The sequence below is a fragment of the Falco cherrug genome, chromosome 1 (genome assembly GCF_023634085.1).
Source record: "Falco cherrug isolate bFalChe1 chromosome 1, bFalChe1.pri, whole genome shotgun sequence".
NCBI classification, from domain to species: Eukaryota; Metazoa; Chordata; class Aves; order Falconiformes; family Falconidae; genus Falco; species Falco cherrug.
The window spans coordinates 108,112,126-108,135,532 of NC_073697.1; the positions used below are offsets into that span (position 1 = coordinate 108,112,126).

Consider the following 23,407-nt stretch of genomic DNA (forward strand, 5'->3'; position numbering starts at 1 on the left):
AGAAGCAGCTCAGAAAGGAATGAGAATGATACTCTTTTAAATATATTGAATGCTAACATCGATAAATTCAGTTTACCAATGTATTTTTCTAGACTTATCAAACTACCAGATAAATGCACTTGGGATTATTTGTTAGGGACAAAAATGGGCTGAAGTGTATGTAGGTTAAACCAAGGTGTGTATTCCCTAGGGATATCTCAGAAGATAAAAAGCAAGTCCTGACTACTATTTAAAGGCAGCACAGCAGACGGTTAAGTTACACCCAGGTGTGTCTTCCCTCAGGTGATCCCAAGGGAGAGATGCTAGGCCACTTTTCCTATTTAATGGTGGCAGAATAGCTGGTTAGATTACGTCTTAAGTCATTTTGTAAGCTTATCATCAAAATGTTAGGATACAAAAATTGTAAGCCTACAAAGCTGTTTATGATAACAAATAGTGCTGCCATCACTGCATAATAAAATATAAACAATGTATTAAAAATAAGCCATTATCCCACTACTAAATTAAATAAGAATATTTAATCAAAGGAATGAATTTATGCTCTGGCTGTGCACAAAATGAAGAAAGTTCATAGGGAGAACTCCTCACTGACAAATTTCCAGATCAACAAGATGGTTCTTGCCAATTTTAAATAGCAGGAGGAATTTATAACGAGGTCAACAGTGGTTTTCCATGTAAGGGAGCCCAAGAACATTTTATATTAAAATTGATCAAACATTCTGAGTTGGACATGAAGTGTCATGCACACCTTTGAGCTCAGCTTATCCACCTCCAGTGCTCTGCTTTGAAAAGCACTAGCTAGTCCAGGAAAAACTTCTGAGACAAGGATCAAACTGTGGAAAGATATTTATATTTTTCCAACTTCTATTACAAAATAGCCACATATATCCAAGATACAAAAATACTGCACTACAGGAAGCATATCATGCGGGACGACTCTCCCTAAGGAAAGGAAACAAATATGGAAGCAGGCTCTTGAGCCGCTCATTCTGGGCATATTACAAAGACAGTCATGCTAGTTATGCAGACTGTCATTTCTTTTCCCGCTGCAGTACTGCCTGTATGGAAGTACCAAACAGCACTGCCACTTTAGTAATTTTCATTGGGCAGCTGAGGTCTCATGAAAGCAGATAGAAACCATTTCCACCTGCTAACATTATTACTTCAAACTGTAGTCTCAGTCAGACATCACTGAATTGGTGCTACTGACGTGCATTTTGAATATTTACTTTGCAACCTTGATGGCTGCAATTGTTTTGTTTTCTTCTTAACCGAAAAACGAAAGATCAGATCTGGGAACAGAATTCAACAGTTTAGAATAGCTGCCAGTACACCAAATAAACACCTCAGTCTTTCAGTAAAAGCTCAGACCAAGAAGAGATATAAAGTTAACTTATTACAGTATTCTAGTCTGTGTCTAAGTGTCTAACAAAACTAAGTTGTTTCTGATGTAAGCCTCTTGATCTCTTCTGTTCTTTGCTTGTGGCATACGGCTTCATCTCCTTAAGAACAAACTGCTTTAGTTGAACAAAACTCTTCAAGTTGGCTGCAAGACAGCTGTAAGGAAAAAAAATACAGACTTTAAATTCTACAAAACTATTTTGCCACTCAGAAAGAGAAATACTACAAAGCAGTGCTGCTAGGTGAGTTGTGCTCTTTATGTTCACTAAAGTAGATGTTGGTATAAGGCTGTGATACACATTGGTAAAAACAGGAAAAGTCTGAAGCCAGTACTGGCATCCCCCTTTCCTCTAGGTATTTCCTCCTGATAGTAATCCCAGGGAAGAAGAGATAATGCTTGACAGTCAGTGGTTCACTTTCATTCAGGATCTTATCTCTGCACTGCAATCGACCTGTGACGCCAGCTCAAGTAAACACACCCAACAAGTTAATGTTAAACTAGCTAACTTAGGTACCAATAACTACATAGCTGCAGCAGTCTGGATTTCAGTGCAGGCTGCAAAGCTCGCTACAGAGACTGGGTTAATAATCAGGCCATTAGCCTACTTTGTCTCTGGGCAACTGCAGTTTGTGCCTAAGTTACTAACATAAAACCATCTCAGATTTATCTCTCTCAGTCATCAGAGTAAGAATCGTAAATGGATGGTAGTGCAGAATTTGGGAATAATTAAGTAAAGACGTCGTGTGTAGCCCAAACCATCTCAGATTCTTCCCCACCAGCTTTAGACATGTAACCCTGAGGAACACCAAATCTGAAAGCCCTTGGAAAGGATAAGTAATTATCCAGCACTATCTCCAAGATCTTCCAGACAGGAAAGAGTATATCCACCAACACTCCATGCCCACTATCTCTACAAGATCCAGCAGATAAATTGACAAAGCCTTCATTTCTAGTATCAGAAGTTCCTGATGGATCTAATAAAATCAAACAGGCAGACTCTTGGTAGGAAATAATTCATCACAGGTAAAAACATGTCTTTTCTTCTGCCAGTCCTATTATTATGACACGTGGATGCTGTGGTAGAGCTTTTCTATCACAAATCTGGTAAAGCATTCTGCAACAGGAATCACAAAAAAACTTCATGAATAGCATGAACTTAACATGAATATAAATATGTCCTCCAAAGCAGAGAGCATGTTTTTATCAAAGCTTCAAGACCTTATTCAGTATCTTACCATAATCGTGGGAGATAAACATGGGTGTACCTATACAATAACCTGGGGGCCGCAAAGATGTTTCTACTGTTTTGTGGAATGACGATAATTATATTTAGCACTCATTCAAGGCTTTTCATCTTCAAAGCACTTTACAAACATTAATTAATCCTCACAACACCCTATGAGGTAGGTAAGTATTATTATAGTAGGTGTGATCAGGTTTGTGTAGGGGACTGTAGAGTGTGCCCAAAGCCAGGTAAGGGCAGCAGAAATACATATTCCTGCAATTGCACATTTAAACTCATATTCCTCTCTACATATCTGCACACAAAAAACAAACCTCTCCACATAAATATATATACATACATGCCCACACAAATGCATACACTCCTCCAATCTAGTTCTATTTTTATGACTGTGCTAAGGCACTCTGGTTTTGGGAAGGAATATTACCCTGAGTGTACTGGTCTTGTAGTGTTCCTCTTACATTTAAATGGTACGACATGTTTTGACACTCTATGGTGGAGCCACAGTTCCTTTCCATTGTGAGAGTTGAGGCTGAACAAATGCAAGTTCTGGTAGCTGAATGCTTTCTGATAGCATGGCAAAATCCATGCCAGGAAAGAGTGTTTTTAATAACCACAGGTGGATAATAAGTTTGTAAAACACAGTAACAGATGAGTATTTTAAATCAAAAGAAAAACAGAGAGGTTGAGAGGGAGCACTCTCTTTCCAGACAGTTAGAGCTCAATACCTGCCCAACTTCTCTGAAGAATTACTGAGAGCATAAGGAAAAAAAAACTTGCAGCTTAGTCATATTTGTATTCTTATTAAATGCAGGACTGCCTGAGGCGAACAAGAGCTGATATCATAATTATTGGCTTGCCTAGCCAGCTGCCTTCTCTCACCTGATGTAAGATCAGATCTTTCCAGCCTTTGGAGACTCTGTACCGCTGAGCCTCCACTCTCTCTGCAGGGCTGTTTGAATGACCTAATCCTGTCCTGGAGCAGCAGCACGCCGTTTTGCTTCAGTAAAAAGGTAAGAGGAAACCTCTGACAACTTCATATAGCTTTTTAGAATTCAGCCGTGAAAGCCAAACGGAAGGGGGAGCAGAACTCTTTTGCCTTGGCTCATCTATTTAATCTGAAGTCCCTGAGGCTGACTTTGAAGAACTTTAGGCTGAGGGAAGGGGAAGGTCAGCAGCTACATCCCATTCCTCAGCAACTCCTATAGGTATTTATCAGCTGCAAGTGAAGGGCAGCAAGAGAAGGAGTCAAGAAAACACCAGGTAAGTTAATAGATCCATTGGTCTAGTACTGGGAGAAGTGAAGACTGTAGGTGATTTCCCAAAGGGAAAAAAATAGCTTTTCTTGTCTCCGGTGTATACCAGCTTAATCTAAGCTACTTTCTGTTCCGTAGTTACAAAGAAAGCTGGAAGTGTTTACCTTTACCAAAAAAAAAAAAAAAAAAAAAAAAAAATTAAACAACAGAAAGACAAACCAAAAAAAGTATTTCTAAAAAAAAAATTGGGAAGTCTCATGTCTCACAGATGCATAATGGATTTGTTTCAAACTTTGCCAATGACAAATCAAAAATGTGGGAAATTTATGTTTTGATATCAAGCTTGCTTTTACTACGGCCTCTGTTTTAAACCTGTTACTTTTGCCTCGTGTGTTTTGTAGTAGTAGATAAAAGTTTTATTCTGGACTTACTCCTATATTGAAAGGTGACTCAAGTGACATCCAGACAGAAGCTAGGATGTGTTAACTGCAGAAATTACTAAATTTGAGAACTGCAAATGGGAACTTGTTTCTTTATACACAAGTTTCTTGTTTCTTATACGCGCAGGCAGTATATCACTTTCTTTTCACTTCTTAGTTTCAGACTGTTAGATTTCCAGCAAGAAAGGAACTGTTTGTGTTACAAACACAATAATTATCAAACCAATAAATAACAACTAGCCATCATTCACTCTTGGCCCTCCTGCAAGTTTACTGGACATCAGATTAAATCTTGGGGAATTAGGCTTTATTCTATAAATGTTTCAGTTTGGTTTACCTGAATCATATGTATCCAGCTTGAATACTGATATAAGCTAGTTTGAACTGTATATGCTTTAGGCTGAAAATACATGTATTTTCTTCATAACTAATTAGGAGCATAGAAGAAAAATATTTAATATCTAGAGTGCGTATTTCTTAAGGAGTAAAGGATTGTGTAGTTTGCTTTCAGCCAGTTGGTACCCTGTATTATATATGCAGCCAAGAAAACATGCAACTAAAGCACATTGTTTACCCTACATCCCGGCGAGGGGAGATGAACATGGGTAGAAGTAGTTTGAATGTAATGAAATGTAATGAAATAAATGAAAGTAAATGAACTAAGGGACTAATCCTGGTAATTTGAGCATCTACACTCACCTCAGATGTTATAAAGAAAGTACTGGCTTGTACATGAACACAGATACTTCCATAATATTGCTGTGTTCCTAGATATAACTGGAGCCACATGTCAGTTACTGAGATAGGAGTCAGTCAAGTACTCCGGGGAGTAAATGGAAATATCTACATGCCACTGTGATAGGTGTAGTACAGGAACCTGCCAGGAGCACATGAAGACACTTGCCATTACTGCAGAACACTGAGGTAAAAAGAGGAAAGCATAGAACGAGGGTCATCTACATGAAGCAATGTCTTTCTGATCCATTCCTTGTAATAACAGGCTTTTCTAGGAGAATAGCTTGCTGCTCAAATACAGTTTTGGAAAGGGATAATGAGAAAGACAGATAATAAAACCCAGAAAATTCACTATGTCCTTTCAGAGCATCTATTTTGTAAAAAACAGAAATAAAAAGAAAATATAATTGTTTAGGATTTCTGGAAACTAAACATTAACCACAATAACAACATTCCAGTCTCTTTGGATGCAAAGTCCAGAAATTTAACACAAGAAGTGGTGTCATGCACAACTACTTTCAATCACAAAATCGATCCCATAAGTTTCATAGGCTGTTAAATGACCAAGGACAGGGAGACAGTGATACAGCCTCCAAAAAATCTGAAACAGAAATTTCAAAATCCTGCAAAAAATATTGACAATTGATTCACATTAGAACCAAAAGGAGTCTTTGATTACAATCCAGAGTGACCACAGACAGATCTGAAGTCAGAAGTTCTGCAGTAATCCATGCAATAAAATTTAAAATGCATAAAGTTGCAACCCCCCCCCCCAAAAAAAACCCAAACAAATAAACAAAAACCCCAAACCACCATGTACTTAGCCTTTAAAAGGTAGGGACTCAAAGCACTGCAGAGTATATAATGGAGAATTTTTACATGTACTATTTTGTCCTGCCTATAAACCAAACAATTACAGATGCAAAATATTCTAGCAGCTTACACCCCACATGCAGAAACTTTGGAAGCTGGCTCTTTCTGACTGTGTCCATTGGAAAGCAAGGAAAAGTATTGTTGTTTCAGATGGGGCAGAAGCAAAACAGTACTTGGTAGGTCAGTGTCTATAAGCCGTAGAAAGTGTAAATGGAGATAAATTGCAAGCAGATAGGATTGACTGTAGCCATGTCCTCTATCAGTCAGAAACCCTGAGCTTTATGATTTGGGTCAAAAACTCCTCTGCTCTCCTGCATCTCCAAAATCATTCAGTTGAAACACAAAGAGATTTATTATGGAGATAATGCAGATTAAGCTAGAGGTACAAATAAAATCCTCCTCTCATACATCTGTGAGCATGGCCAGTGCCACATCTTTCCAAGGCATTTCTTCATTTAGCTAAGATTTGAAAGCAAGGTGGCAGTTCTTAGAAGCAAGGTCGAAAGAGGCTGGAGTACCTTGAGTAGGAGCCCACTAATGGCATCAGAATGGCATCATTCTGTCAACTTTAGGAAGCAGAGCTGTGAGGTGCTGCTCTTTCTTCTGAGTCACTACTGAATCAATCCCCTAACATGGTGCTAACAACAGGATACTGCTTACATTAGGGACTAAAAGCAAAGTCTTGGCCAATTCTATGTATCAAAGACACTATGCCACTTCTAATAAGATCAGGGAAATAATTAGCCCTTTTGCCACATTTCAAACATAAATTCAAGTCATGCCCTCATAACCATAGCCAGCTGCTCTGCTACTTCCCTAACTGGCTCCTCACCCCATAGACAAACATCCTGGGGTTTCGTTGTTTTCTTTTAAATCAATTAAGTCCTGTACAACACCGTTCATTTTTTGCACACCTCTTGTGCAACTAAGTCTTCCTGGTCATGTGTAAGATATTACCAGGGGTTTCTTCCATAATGCTGAGAAAGCTGAGAACCCTCACTATAATGCAGCATGCTGTGCTTGCTAGCTTCTTGCAAACACGCTCTTCTCAAGTGGCCTGTATGCCACTATTCTTCCTTCAGATCAACACTTCAAAGAGCCATATATTCCAAACAGCTGGGACAGAATAAATTGTTCTTTATTTTGTTCAGGATGCAAGACCTTTAGAGTTGTCCACAGAACAACAATGTTACTTTTTGAATTATATAAACAAGATAATAATACAGAAGATTATTATATGTATTTTACCTAAATTCCCTAACATTTTTAAATGAAACCTGCATTCTTTGTGCCCTGTTAAATGTTGCCAAATACTGAAGGGAGCTGCTAAATGTGTGGTTAGTAAAGTGATCCTTGTATAGCCTTTACAAATCTCAACAGTGTCTTTTGAGGCTTAGTAAATATATGTAAAATCGTTTTAAGATGTTTGGATGAGACAGGGCTACTGCAATCCACAGCATTATTATCTTTCTGTTGGTGAAGTGCTCAGAAATGAATGAAGCATATAGGGTGAGGTTCCATCAGAGTCATGTAATGAAGCTAAACATGCTGTCATTTTAACCCAATTTGTTTCCCTCTGTACTGCTGCCTCACCAGTTTGTTAGAGCCTCTCAAAGGAGCTCATCTAGTGTCAGCTTACAACTTCCACACCTAGCCCGTACTTTACTCCTGGAATGGGTAGGTATCCCTGCCCTGCAAACTCTTAACTGCTGGTTCAACAGACCTGCCAGGACAGGTCCCTGCAACATTCCCCTCTGTGGGCAAATGGTAGGATGCCAGAAATATTAGACAGGAACCTGTTCTCCCAGGAATGTAAGTAATTCATAGAAGGAAATAATTTACTATTTTCCCAGCTGGAATAATTAAACAGCTAGGCACTGTCCTCCCGAGCTGCAGAAAAGAAGAGCAAATGAGAGGGGAAAAAAAGTGCTGGAATGTCCTTCAATATAAATTCTCTTCCAGACTAAACAAACTTAATTCTGTAAATCTTTGCTCATAAACCACATTTTCTAGGCATCTGACCATTTTCTCTCCTCTCCTATGGACTCCAAATTGGAGTCCATTCCTTCAAAATGCGGTGACTGAAACTGGACACAAACCTTCAGCTGATACTTTACCAAGACCAAGAAGAGTTAACTTCACAAGGCTCACAGAATGTATTTCTGTAAGCACCTTATACGCGCTAGCATGTATGCCTTTTTCATTACGGCATGATGTGGCCGATTTAGGTTCAGCTTGTAACCCATTAAAAACTCAAGATCGTTTTATGCAGAATTGCTACCTAGTCACTTCTTGTCATTCACTATCTGCAGGGTTTAATATTCCTGCCTAGATGTTGAACTTCATTATCATTGAACTGCATTTTATTTTCTTCAATTGATTTTTCCTGACTTTTTTGAATATTATCCTGTCCTTTAAATACCTATGCAAAGCCTTCCATCTTCATGCTGTCTCCAAATTGGATTAGTGCTCCTCTCTAGTCTATCACTCAAGTCATTAGTGAAAATACCAAGCAGCATCAGACTCTAAGAAATCCACTCAAAACACCCTTTCATTCTGACAATCAACAGTTAGGAACTACCCTTAATGCTCTATTCCACCCAGTTTTACCTCCTCTCTCCTAGAGTTTTATCTAAAATAAATTCTCTTGGTTTGCTTATGAGAACAAAACGGGAGACAGCATAGAAGCCTCACTAATGTCAAACGGTATTACCTGTACACCTCCATTTCTTGCAAGGCCAGTATACAGGGAAACTACACTGGTATGAAAATTTCTTCTTAGCAAATTTATAATAGCTTTTACTTTTGCCTTTTGTTTCCTCAGTTTGGCATTTTGGTGGGGTTTTAATTTTATACTTTTCTGGGAATTAAAGTTAAATATGCCATCTGTAATTCCCTCATACTTTCTAGTTTCAAGACAGGCACTATATTTACCTCCTTTCAGTCTTGTATATGGCACTCATACTCAGTGAATTCTCAAAGACCTGCAGCTCTGCAGTAATTTCAGCTGATTCTCTAAATTCACTAGAATGAAATTAATTGGGGCCACTGAACTTGAAGACGTCAAAAAGCCTCAGCCCTGTCCTCTGGGAGTTGAGAACACACATATTCTTCATTGTATGAGATCACAGGCAAACATCATTTAATATTCCAGAATTTCTCATACTCTGTCTTGGCATTGCCCCGTTAGTTTTCCATTGTGCTTTAAGGTCACTAATTAATGTATGCCCTACTTTTCCACCCAGGAATAGATTTGGGATGGGTTTTTTCCTTTGAAATGCAGAGTGTCTAGAGAGCACCTGAGCTACCATATGGGTTTGAGGTCAGGTTTGTGCTATCTGAAATCTGTTTTGCTGAGGCACAAGAAATATTATTGTCTAACACCTTTCACATGAACCTTTCAAAGCACTGAAAAACTACATACTAGGACCACAGTTTTCAAGATTAGCCATTAATGCAAGGTCCTCTGTTTGAGATAGTCTGCATATGGTCTTCCGAGGTGTTGAGCAATAATACCACTTATTTAAATCTATGGAAATTCACTGTCCATAGGTATGTATTAGTTCAGTACACAGCTTAAAATACCTGTACTTGTATGGAAAAACTCCTTGCCTCACAAAATTTTCAATGGTTAAGACTCACTAGTAATCTAGTAATGGCTTCCTAGATTTTTGTCCATCCTCACATCAGTGAGAGCTCCTGCAGCCTAACTTGTCATGCATTGGCTCGCTGTAGTTTTCAGCAGACAAACTTCACAGCTAAAAAACAAATGGGGCACAGCATAATTCAGTCACAACTTTTTTCCTCTCTGACTCTATAAAAATACAACAGGGGACTGTTTTCAACAGGGAAAAGATGCACAGATAAATCTGACTTATATGTGCAGAGTGGCTCAAGAGGAGGGCAAAGGGGACTGCAAAATTTGGCTCAAAGTGATGGTGTTCCTTATTGTTGAACGCCTCCACAGAAAAGGTAATTTTTAAAAATAAGACAGTCAACAAAAATAGGAAAAGATCTGTTATAGATGAATAGAAGATTTTCCCACATATAACATTGCCCACATATAAAGACACTGTTAAGCTAAAATTTAAGAGAGAGTGAAAATATAGAAGATGGAAATATGCATATACTGAAACTGAAGGTAGGATGGACCAGGAGTGAACTCCTTGAATTTAACAATATGGATAATCAAATCTTATCATCATGGAATTTTGAAGAATAAGTGTATGATGGATCTATGATACTTGCTTATAGTTCTGGACACTGTAAGAATCAAGTTTCCACCTTTATTTCATAACTACCAATGCAAAAGTATGCATTCTTGGCAAAATAAAAATTGTGATTCTTGTACACTCACTATTCCAGCAGCACTGAGTTTCTCAAAAAATGTAAGATATGCCAAGAATCACAATTAAAAAAGTGATAACTAGCAATATCTAACTTGGAAATAGATAAAAGAAGGAATACTTTACAGAAAGACCAAACAAAGAGAACCCAGAAGAGGAATTCCTTTGTCCTAGTTTAGCAAGTTGGATTTGATGATGTGTTCATTAGTGATGTTTAACGTTTAAACAAACATGCATGTTCATTGTAACAGACACAGGGCTTAAATTTCCCTGACAGAAGAAACTAGGCTTGGGCTTTTTATATTTTAGCTGTTTTCCTGCTGATACTCTTCTCTGCACTTTAATCTAGCTGAACGGGCATTGAGCAGAGTGAGTTTGAGTAGATGATCCCCTGAGGTCCCTTCCAGCCTCAGCTTTCCTGTGACTCTGAACCTTTCCAATGGTATTTCTGCTATATAGATCTTGTTATGAATTGGAAACAATAGCCGTGAAAACCAGGAACCTTATAGCTCTGCTCTACAGACTCCCAACCATGGAGAAAAATGGTCTTTGACCATAGCAGGAGATCTGCTATAGGAAGTTACTGTCACCACACAACAAGTTGACAAAGCAAGGTATGAGATTGTTTCCAGTAGCTGGCCAGCCTCTTCACCGGCAAAGAATAACTAAAGCTGACAAAAGCTTCTCACAGAAATTCGTTTCACTCAGCCTCAGATAAAACCAATCCCAGACACAAATCTTTTCCTTCACTGTAAAACACATTCTACACTTCATAACTGACAGCTACCACAATATAAAATTCTGGGTACAACAGGAAAAAAATATTAAATCGGAGAGCATAAATATGTGAATGCAAAAAAGCTTAACGTAAAACATTTTCTTCAATGTCAAGACATTACTTCATGAAGTAAATAACTAAAAGGCCTCCAAGCGACATGGTCTTTGTTCAAAACTCTGCTTTCCTTTGCTGACATCTCTCTTGTTCTACGGAATCTGTAACACTATGTTCTGTTAGTCCCCCAAAATACTATAATATTATAAAATTAGTCCTACACTTGTTCAGTCAATCTGAAAAAGCTAAAATGCTGGAATGATTGAAAAAGTACATTACACATAGAGGTCTTTAGGAGGAAGTAAAATGTTGAGCTGTTGCTGTTATCGATGTTAATATAGATTTGCAGGGGTTTTATAAAATATAAATCTATTTTAATATATCAATTCTCTTTTTTCTCTGAGGACAAAGTCAGCAATAATATAAAACAGTACTTCTAGTCCCTTAATGAATATTCTTTATCAGCTGTGCTTTAAGCGTTGGAAGCAAACACCTATAAAAAGTTTAATTTGCATTATTGTTTTATGTACAAGAAAACAGAATGGTTTTTGTAACATGTTTAGTTTTACATCTCTTTCTTTAATGTGGTAATCCCCTTAGATCGGTTAATTATGTTTTATGTATCACTGAAATTTAATATTTTAAGAGGAGAAGAAACAAGCATGGTTTCAACCTCTTTATAGCTAGTTGCTCCCAAAAATGTAAGATTCCATTTCAGTAAAGCAGTTAATTTTTCACTAAGGAGAGAATGGACAAAATCCCTGTTAGAGGGGGCATGAATCTCCCAAGAGGAATCTCTTGTGCTTCATAAGCTGCATGGTGATGTGTGTCAAATGCAACATGAGTACAGGGGAAAAATGCAGGACTTAAAATGATTACTATTTAATTTTAGCCTTTTTCTTGTTTCTAATTTTCATCTCTATTAAGAATTTTGTAACAGGATCAAGGATGTGTATATAATTCAATACACTTGCTTAAACAATACTTCCTCAATGAAACAGAGACTGTTTATTCAGGCTGTTTATTGCAAAACTGTTTCTGCATACACAGTTTTTTGATGTTTGCCATTTCTGTGAAATTCCTATCCTTTCTTTCAAGGGTGTTATTACCTCATGTTTTCTGGCGAAAGAGATTTCTGTTTTCTAAAGTCATTGAGGCCTTGCTGTAAGTGAGAGGCAGGGAAAGCTACTTATTGTGTAATAGAACCAAATTTCTCCTAAAGAATCTGTGAACATCACATTTTCTAGTTTTTTGTCATTTATTTAATCTGGTTTTCATTATTTTTTTAAACATTTTGCTGTAAGATATTTTAATTAACCGTAATTTGGGACAGAAATTATTAAAAGAGTATTTGTGGTCTCAGTTATCAGTATAGTAGACATGCTTACCCTAAAGTGTGAACTTGGTAGATGGATAGACACACAAACAGAAAGAACTCAGAATTTGTTAACAAACAGAGGAAAGTAGCTACCCTATTTTGAATGCATGAATAGCTCTTGAAGGAGATTCTCTGTTGCTTCAGATATTCATTAAAGAGTCAAAATATTTAAGCAGGAGAAAGACTACTAACACGGTCTCCATTTCTTAGATACTTTATTGATTAAATACTTTTGAGATTTAAGACCTGAAAAGGTGCACTTAAGCCCCTGAAAAGGGGTATGCATACCACAAATTTGTGCATTTTCTTTTCAGTGGTTTTGCTGAGCACAGGGACCATTAAATACTTAGTACTTGTTCAGTCAGATAATGGCCAAATGAAAAATCAATATAAAAGCACCTCACATTTCACAAGGCAGATGAACCTGGCTAAAAAGTTCATCCTAGATGAACAAATTACATTATTTTGCAAAAATTTTGCAGTGAGCTTTTGCCAAGCTGGCTTGAACAATGTGTTTTTAAACAGCCAGGAATGAGCAGAACTGAGGGAAGAAACTTGGCTCTGTTTTGGTCTTCTTTTAGAAGAAACAGTTTTCACCAAGCTTGAAGAATTTTCCTGAAAGAGTTAAAATAGATGAAGAATTAAATAAAATTAACTTAAAAATCAAATAGCTGCTCTTGCCGCTTTTGCTTTTAACAATGAGGAAGTAGTGTTTATGAAGCAGAAATAGACTCTAGGAATAAATTAGGCATTAGGAAAACAGGTGGGTGTAGCAGAGGAGCGAGCACTTGGAAAGTGGGGAGGGTAAAGGGGAAGAACAGTCATTGGTCACTTTGCAGTAAAGTGGAGAGAAGGCTAATTGGGTGAACGAACTTTGATGCAACTTAGTCTGTCAGGTATGTCCATATTTACAGTTTTTAGAGACCCTTATGCTGGTGGTATCTTATAACTGTAAATAGGGACAGGTTTAACTGTGCCTATTCTCTCACAACTTCCCTCTTTTTCAGGGGAACTTCCTTTGTATTTATATTAACAGCAGACATTAACTTTTCCAAAGCTTACAATGAATCAACATAATCCTTCCTGGGAAGTTTAATGCCTTCATGCATGACTTCTTGTTTTGTTCACCGTATTTGATTTAGTTTTCCTTCCCTCTCCCCGCTTCTTTCAGTCTTTCTAATTTCAAGTCACTTGTATCTCATCTTGTTCTCAGCAGTTATTCTTTCCTAAAGGATTAACGTATTTGTATGTTATTCATTTTGCAAAAAAATCTCAGGCCATATTTTCCTATAAGGTTCTTTAATCTCCAGACTGTCCCTCATTTATTCTTCAGTCTGTCTGTCTCTTGCTCCTCCTGGCATTCCAAAGACAATGCTTTAAATTACAAAACTAAGTTCTCAACTTGATGCTGGGGTGTGAATGACTTTGTAATTTTGGGGCAGGAAGACAAGAGTGTTGGGATAATCAGGCATTTGCCTTTTTATTTCTTCACCTAAATTTTTTCTTTCTCTCTTTTCCCTAACTAAAGTGCTTGCTTCTGCAGGTAGGTAGCTACAACTCTCTGGAAATACGTTACCTTTTAGACTGCAGGGAATTCATAGCATTGAAACACAAAACATTCTCTGGGTTTATGTGTTTAAAACAGAGTGCCACGCAGCGCACATGATACTGAAATGCATCCATCCTGGGTGAAACCAAAGGCCCACCACCCAGCCCAGTATCCTATTTCCAGCAATGGACAAGACTTAATGCCTGGAGAAAAGCACAGAAACAGCAAACAATAGCTTGCAAGTCACAGACCTCTTAAGTCAGAGCTGTTGTCCATCTGTTTAATAAGCCACAACGGATTTTCCTTTCCATTAACCTGTCCAGCCATCCCTTGAATCCATACAAATTTTTACATCTACAGCACTCTGTGGTAGGGGCTTGCACAGGGCAGCTACACGTTGGGTAATAAAGAATCACCACATTTTGCTAGTTTCTGGCATTCAATGCCAGTTCACCCTCTCCATAGCACCTGTGATTTAATATATCTCTTCCATTTTTTTTCACCACCATCAATCATCTTTTTTCCAGACCAAAGCCCACTTAGTCATTCCACATATGGAAGCTGGTGCGGACCTTTGATCAGACTTGCAGCCCTTTCCTCAACTGTCTCCTTTTCCAGATGGGGAGACCCAGAACTGCACGCTGTTCAAGACAGCAATGCATCATGGAAAAAACGTTTAGGCTTGTTCTGGTTTTCCCTCACAATTCTTAACATTTGATTTAACTTTTGTGATTGCTGTTATCCTTGAGCTACTGTTTTCATGGAACCATCCATCACCACTCTTTCCTGACTTTTAATGGTCAGCTAAGTGCCTTTATTTTTTATTTCTTTTTAAAGGAAGTTAGGATTTTTTTCAGTAAACAAGGTTTTTGTGCTTCTCTTTAGGTTTATCTGTAAGGTTAAATGCCCCATCACTGAATCTCATAATGTCTTTTTGCTGTTCCTCCCAGTCAATCTTCATCATATCTATTCAGAATAACAGTTATTATCTGCAAATTTTGTCATGTGCTTTTCACCTCTTTTCCCATTTTTTTGGTGAATACATTAAGCAGTACAAAGTCTCAGCAGATCCCTAAAGATCACCCCCAGCACTGGTGACCTCCTTCCTCATGCAAACCAATTACTCAGCTTTACCTTTCATTTTCTATCTTTTAACCAAATATTTATTCATGCTAAGACCTTTTCTGTGAATAGTCAGGATTTCAGTGGATAGTTCCCTTAAAACCTTGTGATGAAGCATCTTGTCAAAAGCTCTTTCTGGTAACCTTAGCAAATTATCAGGCCAAATTCCCCTGTACTCCTGTTTGAAATACTTTAACATGCTAGCCAGTATTGATGGCTGCACATACAGAAACTACACTTAAGCTTTGTGGACAGAAAGGCTATTGCTAGGAGTTGAGGGTGGGTTCCCTCCAGAGAAATAAATATCATTCTCCATTACCTGTTCCTCCATCTTTACTACTTTATATGCAACATTTTTCATGCATGCCTAGGAATAAGTGTCAGCAGAATACATCATTTCAAATCAGCTGTGCTTCTGTGAGCTAGCTGAATTAGTTACTAGTTGCTAAGTAGATGCTGAAAGACCTTTGATCTCGAGAAGCCCAAGTAGGAGCTTGAGTCTTGGGGGTTTTTTGGGGGGTTTTTTCTTTTCAAAGGTTTTTCCAAAAACAAAATGCTTGAACTAGTGCTGCATTACTTCTGACTGCATACAATTTCTTTTCTTCACTGAGAGTCTTAGAGGCCTGTGTAAACTACACTGCATAACCCAGACTAAACACGTAAAACAAGTAGCAACTGCAGTTTGCACTGATTCAATGTAAAACCAACAGAAACTGTTCCAAACAAAACTGTAACTTAAACCAGCTTTGCCTGCTAACATTAAGAACTCAGAACAGTGATAACAGGTGAAATTCCCCTTTGTATACATGTATCGTAGTCAGACATTTCCAAAGCAAAAACTCCAAAACCACTTCAGTTAAACAGCCCCTGAACTTGGTTATCTGTCACTCTGCTCTTTCCCTACTTAACACATCACTGCTCAGTGAATCAGTCATTCAGAGTTTTTTGGTTTTTGTTTTAACATACTCAGCTTACGACTGTGCAAATAAGATTCCCAAATCCATTCCTCAGATCAAATAAAGGTAATTACAGAGCTTACTGTGGGCGATTCCCAGTGGGAGGGTGGGAGTGGCCACGGGTGGGGCTGCAAGGTGAATACTGTACATGCACAACAGAGAAAATGGGAATGTACCACACCCATCATAAAACATGCTGCCACAGCCAGCAACAGAAACCATTAGGGTGGATCATCATACACACCTTCTCATAAAGACAGAAAGATGGCATGAGATCCCAAGATGAACTCTCAAGTCACAGGGAGATGAGCATGACTCACAGAGAGAGAAAAGGAACGTAAAACAAATTATGAGACTACTGAAGGATCTATGCCATGTGTCCCCCACGTTCCCCCTATACGATGTTCCCCAAGGAGGATTATTAGCGTATGCCACTTTGCATACAGCTCTTAACCTACCAATAGGTAATTCATGGGAACAGTTTACTATTAATCACATTTATTACACCAGCACATAAGCAGCAAGGAACAGGGCCACAATGCATTACATGTTGCGTAGCTGACAGTTCCTGACCCATGTTACTTATATCATTCTGTGACTCTCACATTCTTTGAAACGTTAACCCATCTCATCTCTTAGCATTTGTCTTTAAAACCAACTGACGGTTGCCATTCAATTAAAATTTAATGGTGAACACTAAAAAAAGAGATTGTTTAGAAAATATTGTGGATAACCTGTAAATCACTTTGGAAACCAGTAACTAGAATAGCCATAGTAGAAGGGAATGGGACACACCGGAAGAGATCAAAAGAACTAATAACATGATAGACAGAAGTAAAGTGACTGTCATGGTTTAGCTCCAGCTGACAACTATGTACTACACAGCCGCTTGCTCATGGACTTTCATTGCAGGGGGAGGAAAGGAAAGAGAACAGAAGAAGGAATACTTAGAAGGAGACAACCTACGTAATTATAGCAGAAAGGAGGAAAAAAAAAAAAAGGTTATGCGAAACAGGGCTATAAAACAGGTGAGAGTGAAGCACAGATGCAGGGACTGTGAGGGATACCTGGAGAAGAGCAAAATGGTAATTCCCTAATATATTCCTCCAGCTTTCAGCAATCTATAGTTCATTAATTTTTGAGCCAAAGAAGCTATCTCCTTATCTACCATTCAATTTAATGGCTATAGCTACTTTTTCTTTCCTTCTGCCTATGTTGGTTTTTTTTTTCTGTCACATGATTGTACTGAAAGCTTTCCATTCTTGTTGCATCTATACATTGCCACTCCCCAGACCTGCTGCAGAGTAAAACTTTGAATTCAGCTCAAAGAATTCAGTTACATACTTGCTATGATCAACCCGTGAACAGACTATGCCGTTATCTCTTGTGCTGGTTTGACCTGTCAACCAAGCTGGTTATTCATGAAAGAATCACACAGTTTCTGTATCATATTAACTACTTCAACTCTTGGAACTGTGTCTGACTTCATGCTTAGATGTCTTGTGTAAAGCAATGAAATTTCATACTCCTCATTCAGGAAACAGCACAATCATTCATCCAGAAAACAGGACAGAGTATATGCAAAGGATAAGGTTTTGAAACATACCATCAGAGTTGCAAAGCTGGTAGGGAGAGCTAACATCTTTTTTTATTCAGTTAACTGGTGTAGTTGGAAAGATGTATTAGTGCTTATTATGATGAGGAAAAAGGTGTGGGGAAAACCAAGGCCAAATGACAAGCTCATTTACCTTAGCTAAATTTTTGCATGCTTGATTTCTGTTCAGTGCTCAGTTCCCTTTCTGCTGAGCTAATTATATTGGTTCAACACCAAAGTGAGGGACTTTTCCCTGTCAAGGGCTTCCCAAATGATGGGTCTGCCCAGTCTACAAGAAATACAAAAGTTCTTACAGTGTTGTTATCTCAGCCATACTGCATGAATTTCTGCCATGTTTTCTATTTATGCATAAATGAATACTTTAGCATTAAAGATAAAATACAAACCCAAAACAAACAGGATATGTAATGCAGCTGAGGAGAACCCCCATGATCTGCTTTTCTCTATTTTGAGTGAATTGCTGTATACTTGGAGAATATCTGCTGTGTAAACTCCATGGTTTGCTTACATCTTGGACACTACATGTAATTTTCATCCTCCCATCCCAGAAAGTTCAACTACAGGTTGTTCAGGGAAGGGCTGCAGATATAACCAAAGGTCTGGAATGGCTTCAGAATGAGAAATTAGTAAGTAAGTTTTAGCCTGGAAAAGAGGAAAATACAACAAAAATGTAATAAATCAGAAACAAAAAGTCCTCTGCAGGGATAGTCACATCCCTCCTTCCTCACAGCTGGTATCAGAAGTAATAGATGCAGGATAAAATACAAGCAAAAAAGAACAGCTAAAATGTCCACGTAAGGATGGGAACCTGGACTAAAGACTACAGTGACAGTAACATTGCCTGTATATTTTACTGTGTTCAGCCATGCAAAGAAAAGTCCTGGATCTGCTTCTTAAAATACTTTTTCCATACAATAGATTTAGGACAAATGCCTTTTATTTTTTCTTCTTTTTTTGTTTGAAAAATATTTGTTTATACAGATAATTGTAGTATTTTATGATAATGCTCCTATAGTGGATTAAAAACATGCTGCAAACACTCCACTTTTCTCCCCACCTACCAGGAAGCACCTGGATATTTTAAAGCTCCTAACCAATCCTGCTTGAGTGCACATCTGGACATGGTGGCAATTACCCTAAGTCTTTATATAGTACATCGTGATCACTTGGTATTCAGCCTTGCCTACAGGTAGCCCTTAATGAAAAGAAAGAAATCCTGATAATTCAGGAATGATCTCATAAAAAAATGGGACCTTTCTTTTATGTGAATTCAGTACCTTGATGTAGGTGACCTGAAATTTTGGTAGACTTCTTAATGGTCTGTGATACTGCAGATCACTGTGCTGCCTATTACTCTTAAATTTTTCAGAGAATTGCTAGTTCCAGGCTTCTGCTTCATCTTCATCATTTTTCCATTTGTCATTACATCTTTTGCTATTTCATAATGCCACGCCACTGTGTTTCTAGCACCCAATTCCCTTTGGTAATATTTGTCTTAATTACTACTACATGTGGATGTTATCAATTTACTTTGAAATCTCTAATGAAAATAATAAATTACTTTAGAGTTAATCCTAAACCCTGAAGTACCCCACTAGACAGCTTGCCCTGTTCAGATTTATCAAATTAAGTTCATCATTATTCTAGTCGTGTCAGTTTACATAACAAGTCTCAAACCCAAACTCCCATAGAATTATTCCACAACCAGGTCTACTTAAGTAGAATCTACATTTCCACAGAGTTCTGAAAACCAACTACCTACATGTAAACTCATGCAGTGTTGTAGCATTCAGGTTAGTTATATCACTCAGAATAACTATTCCATAAGAATTGATTCACATGGAGAGATGTAACATCAGGCAAGCTGTAATGCAGCTGTAGCCAAACCCTCTTGCCTCCCTGACAGTTACTGTTAAGGGAGTAGCAAACACATCCCCTGTAATATGATGCAGAAAGGGTCTCATGGTCACAGACTTTCTTTGCCCATACTTGAGATAATTACTGCTCTGGCCCTGATGAATTAAGCTTATTTTTCATCTGCTCCCACTAAATATGCAAAAGTTATTTCCAGAGATAGCTAAATGTGGGCAGCAACCACTAGCTAACCAGGACAGAATTGAGCTCAGAACCCTTGAATAGGAAAGCAAAAATAGCATAGTTAAATTAAACAAAGACTGACAAACAGATCTAAATTCAGAAGAGAAGAAAACACAGTCCTTAGAAGCTCTGTAAAAGCTATTCAAGTATCCTATAATCAAGGTCCAATACATACTATAAAGCAAGAAAGCAGTAAGAAATTGATGTGGCTAAACCAGCATTTACTGCTGTGCAGATTGAAATCTTGCTCCTGAAAATGTCTTCTAAAAATAGGGCAAGCCTTAGTGACAAGAATGTTAGAGATGAACAAAGCAATTACAGCTATCACCAGCCATGATCCAGCACAGCCTTTGGTGTCAATCTGTCAGGAAAGAGCTTAGAAAGGTCTTGCATTCATTGTAATCCACAAAATTTTCTGATTCTCATTAATAAATTCGTTTTCCTCTGAAAGTCTCCCATACAAATAATTACACTTAGAAATATTCCTCTATACATGGCAAGCACTAGTCACAAATTTTTGGTCACTTCTACAATATTTGGAACTTGGCATTATTAGGAGGCAGATTTCTAACTATAAACTGAGAAATGGAATTCTAAAACATCATGGCTTCTCTGATTCCTTTCTCATAAGAGACTCGGGGGAAAAAAAATCTTTCTTACTTTGGAAATCATCAGTGTGAATTGGAAAGGAAAAAGATGATTTAGTGTTTTGGGGAGGGGGCAGAGATGAGAGTAGATCACACAAGCAAGTGTCAAGCAGGGATCAGTGAGATGCCTAAGGCATGCACAAAGAATGAATTATGGATTGGGGAACATCCAAACACACCTTCCTTTCATGAAAACTGATCTCAGCCCCAAGGGATGGAGATGGCATTTACAGTAACATACAGCGTTTAGAGCAGTTCGGATTGCTTAGACGGCCCAGTGCCGAGTTCTGGTGAAGTGTATCACCGGCAAAATGCCCTCCAATATCCAGAAAAGACACAAAACCAAGAATTGTTTAAACTATGGATTGCTGCCACAGGACTCCAGTCATGCAGAGCTAATAGATCAGCTGCTGCTACCTTGCTTATCCAAACACTCAGCTGAGGTTACAGTTTCTCATTAATTTATTTTTTTAAAGATAGTTATCTTATCATAGGAGCCTAGGGTTGTCACGCAACATTTACAAAAGTATGACATGGGCTGCGGAGAAATGGTTCCAGCTACATCTGGGATAATCAGATACCTTTTTCCAAATCCAAGCATCATTAAACAATGCTTTTTATCTTTATGATCTTTAACACTTCCTACATCTAGTCAACCCACAATTTCCTTAAGTTCTCTGTCTCCAAGGAACAGTTTATGGTAAATGATTTATTATAATCCTGATTATCGACAACCTTCACTGACTGTAATTTCTTCTCTCTTAAAGATTTGTCAGTAAGTAGCCTGATTTCCCTTTGCTAAAATCTGTATTAACAATGCAAAGTGGTCGATGGGGTTTTTTTGGTAATGTATTATTTCTACAAAATATAGTGTCTCTAAGGGACATTTTAAATACTGTAAATGAGATTTAAAAGAAAGCAAAGATTTTTCAGTATGCTAATTTGGCAGTTTCTACTTATCTATATGCATAGCCTGCAGTGATACATATCAGTGAAAGTCAAATTGCATATGGCTTTTGGAGCAAGAAGTTTGGATTCCAAGAAAAAAAGCCAGAAAGTCAGAAGTACATGGCCAGAGGTTTTTCTCTAACAGGAAGACATACCCACAGCATGCCATTTCTAGGATAAGGATAACTTGGAGAGGCAGTTGTTACTGAGCTCCTGAAGAATGGCGCCTGTCTTAATGTGAAAACTGAGAACAGCACTGTGATCATAGACTTGGGATTTTTACCTGTATGGGAAATCCCTCTGAAATGAATCCTCAACAAAGGCATTAAATAAGCACCATTGAATGGAGATTATCAGCTTGACGTTGTTTTGGTACAAGGTTGCTTCTCATTTAATACCCAGTAAAACACTTCGACTATGCAGGGGGAAATTTTTATAGTATGAAAATGGCAGTAAGACTTCTCCTTTCCTACCAGCCTCCATGAGACAGCAAAATGAAATTCATAAACAACCTGGGAAAAGTCTTGGACAGGAGGGACAATAATAATTGGCTTCTCGTGGACCTTTTGTATTAACTGTCCAAAATAACCATGATATAGTCACTTTGTTTTCAGATTGCCTTCAGTAAGCAGAGCCAGACCTTTCTGACCTGCTGAATTAACCCTTCTTTTTATCTGGTTCTGTCACAGATCCTAATGGTACACATGAGAACAGAAAAGCTTCAGGCATTACTATACTCTGCCATCAGAGCTTTTTGACTTACCTGTTTTCTTATTTTCATTAATCTGATTTTCTTGAAAACAAGCCTCTCCTTTCTCTTCGTTTGTGATCATTTGTCAAATGTCTCTTGCAATGCAAAAGTCATTAGGCAAGAATCATAACTGTACACAAGCTTTTAATAAAATTCTAATGCTTAAGACCACAAATTAGGCAGCTGGGTTGAAAAACTGCAGTATAAAAGAGAGGTCAGACACAGCTTTGTATAACCTGAAGATAAGTGGGAAACCAGCACTAAGAAGGCAGACAGTGTGAAACATTTACAAACATACACACACATATATTTCCTTGTTGTCAGTTTTCCCACCTGCTTCTTTCAAGATGAGCATCAGTTAGAAGTATTTCTCCACATCAGCCTCCAGTTAAGCTACTGGGAGGAGAGTCTGTGCCTAAGACGTTTCTGAACTTTATCTAACATCATTTTTTCCTGATATACTACTATAGGTCTTATACCTGATTTCCAAGCCCCATTGTGCTTTATCCCCTCGGGCAGTGCAGTCTTACTCATCATAAATATAGGTATCTCTTTGAACTATAAGGGCAAGAAAGGTTTTCTACATTTTTAGGTAATACATCTTTGTTAACCAAACCTAATAAACCTCTTAGTTATTTACCTAACAGCCATTCAAACACGTGGCAAAGACCTTGCAAATTAACTCTTGAAGTGGGTTTTTTCCCCAACTTGTATACCTGAAATCTAAACTATGAACACAAGACATCTTTACACAGGCACACACTTGGTGCAGCATTATGTGTGTGATATAAGAGGATGCAAGTTCTTCTTTTGTAGTTTTACTATATAGATACAGCGAACAAGGATTGGGGAAAAAAACATGGTAGAAAACAAAATACTAGCATATCAAATTTATTTCTCTGAATCCAAAGAAAGCTATCAGATATGTCTCATATATCCAAAGATCAAAGATCAGGAACTTGAGAGGAGATGTAACTAACAAAAATAGGTATGGAATGATGAAGTTATTTACATATCTCAGATACATTTAATCATGCAAAACAGAATGAAAAGGCTGAAGGGATTGGTACTAATAAAACAACAAAAGCAAAAATAAAGTCTGTAGCAACCAGTCTAAGTAATGATAGCAAAAACCTCTTTTATTGTATATAGTCCCACTGTAATAGAAATGGACCCCATTTGCTTTCAATCTCTCAATAAAGCAATAGTACTAAATT

General features: G+C 37.8%; 1 long non-coding RNA gene across 3 annotated transcripts in view; it reads right to left on the reverse strand.

Moving 5' to 3' along the window:
* Positions 1-814: 814 nt before the first annotated feature.
* LOC114016032 (uncharacterized) overlaps positions 815-23,407 on the reverse strand; it is a 50,228-nt gene continuing 27,635 nt past the window's right edge. For 2 of the 3 annotated variants that reach the window (XR_008730654.1, XR_008730655.1), the window contains one exon: positions 815-1,557. This is a non-coding gene — a long non-coding RNA (uncharacterized LOC114016032). The remainder of the gene's footprint in view (positions 1,558-23,407) is intronic. The other variant, XR_003560291.2, reaches the window with a different exon arrangement.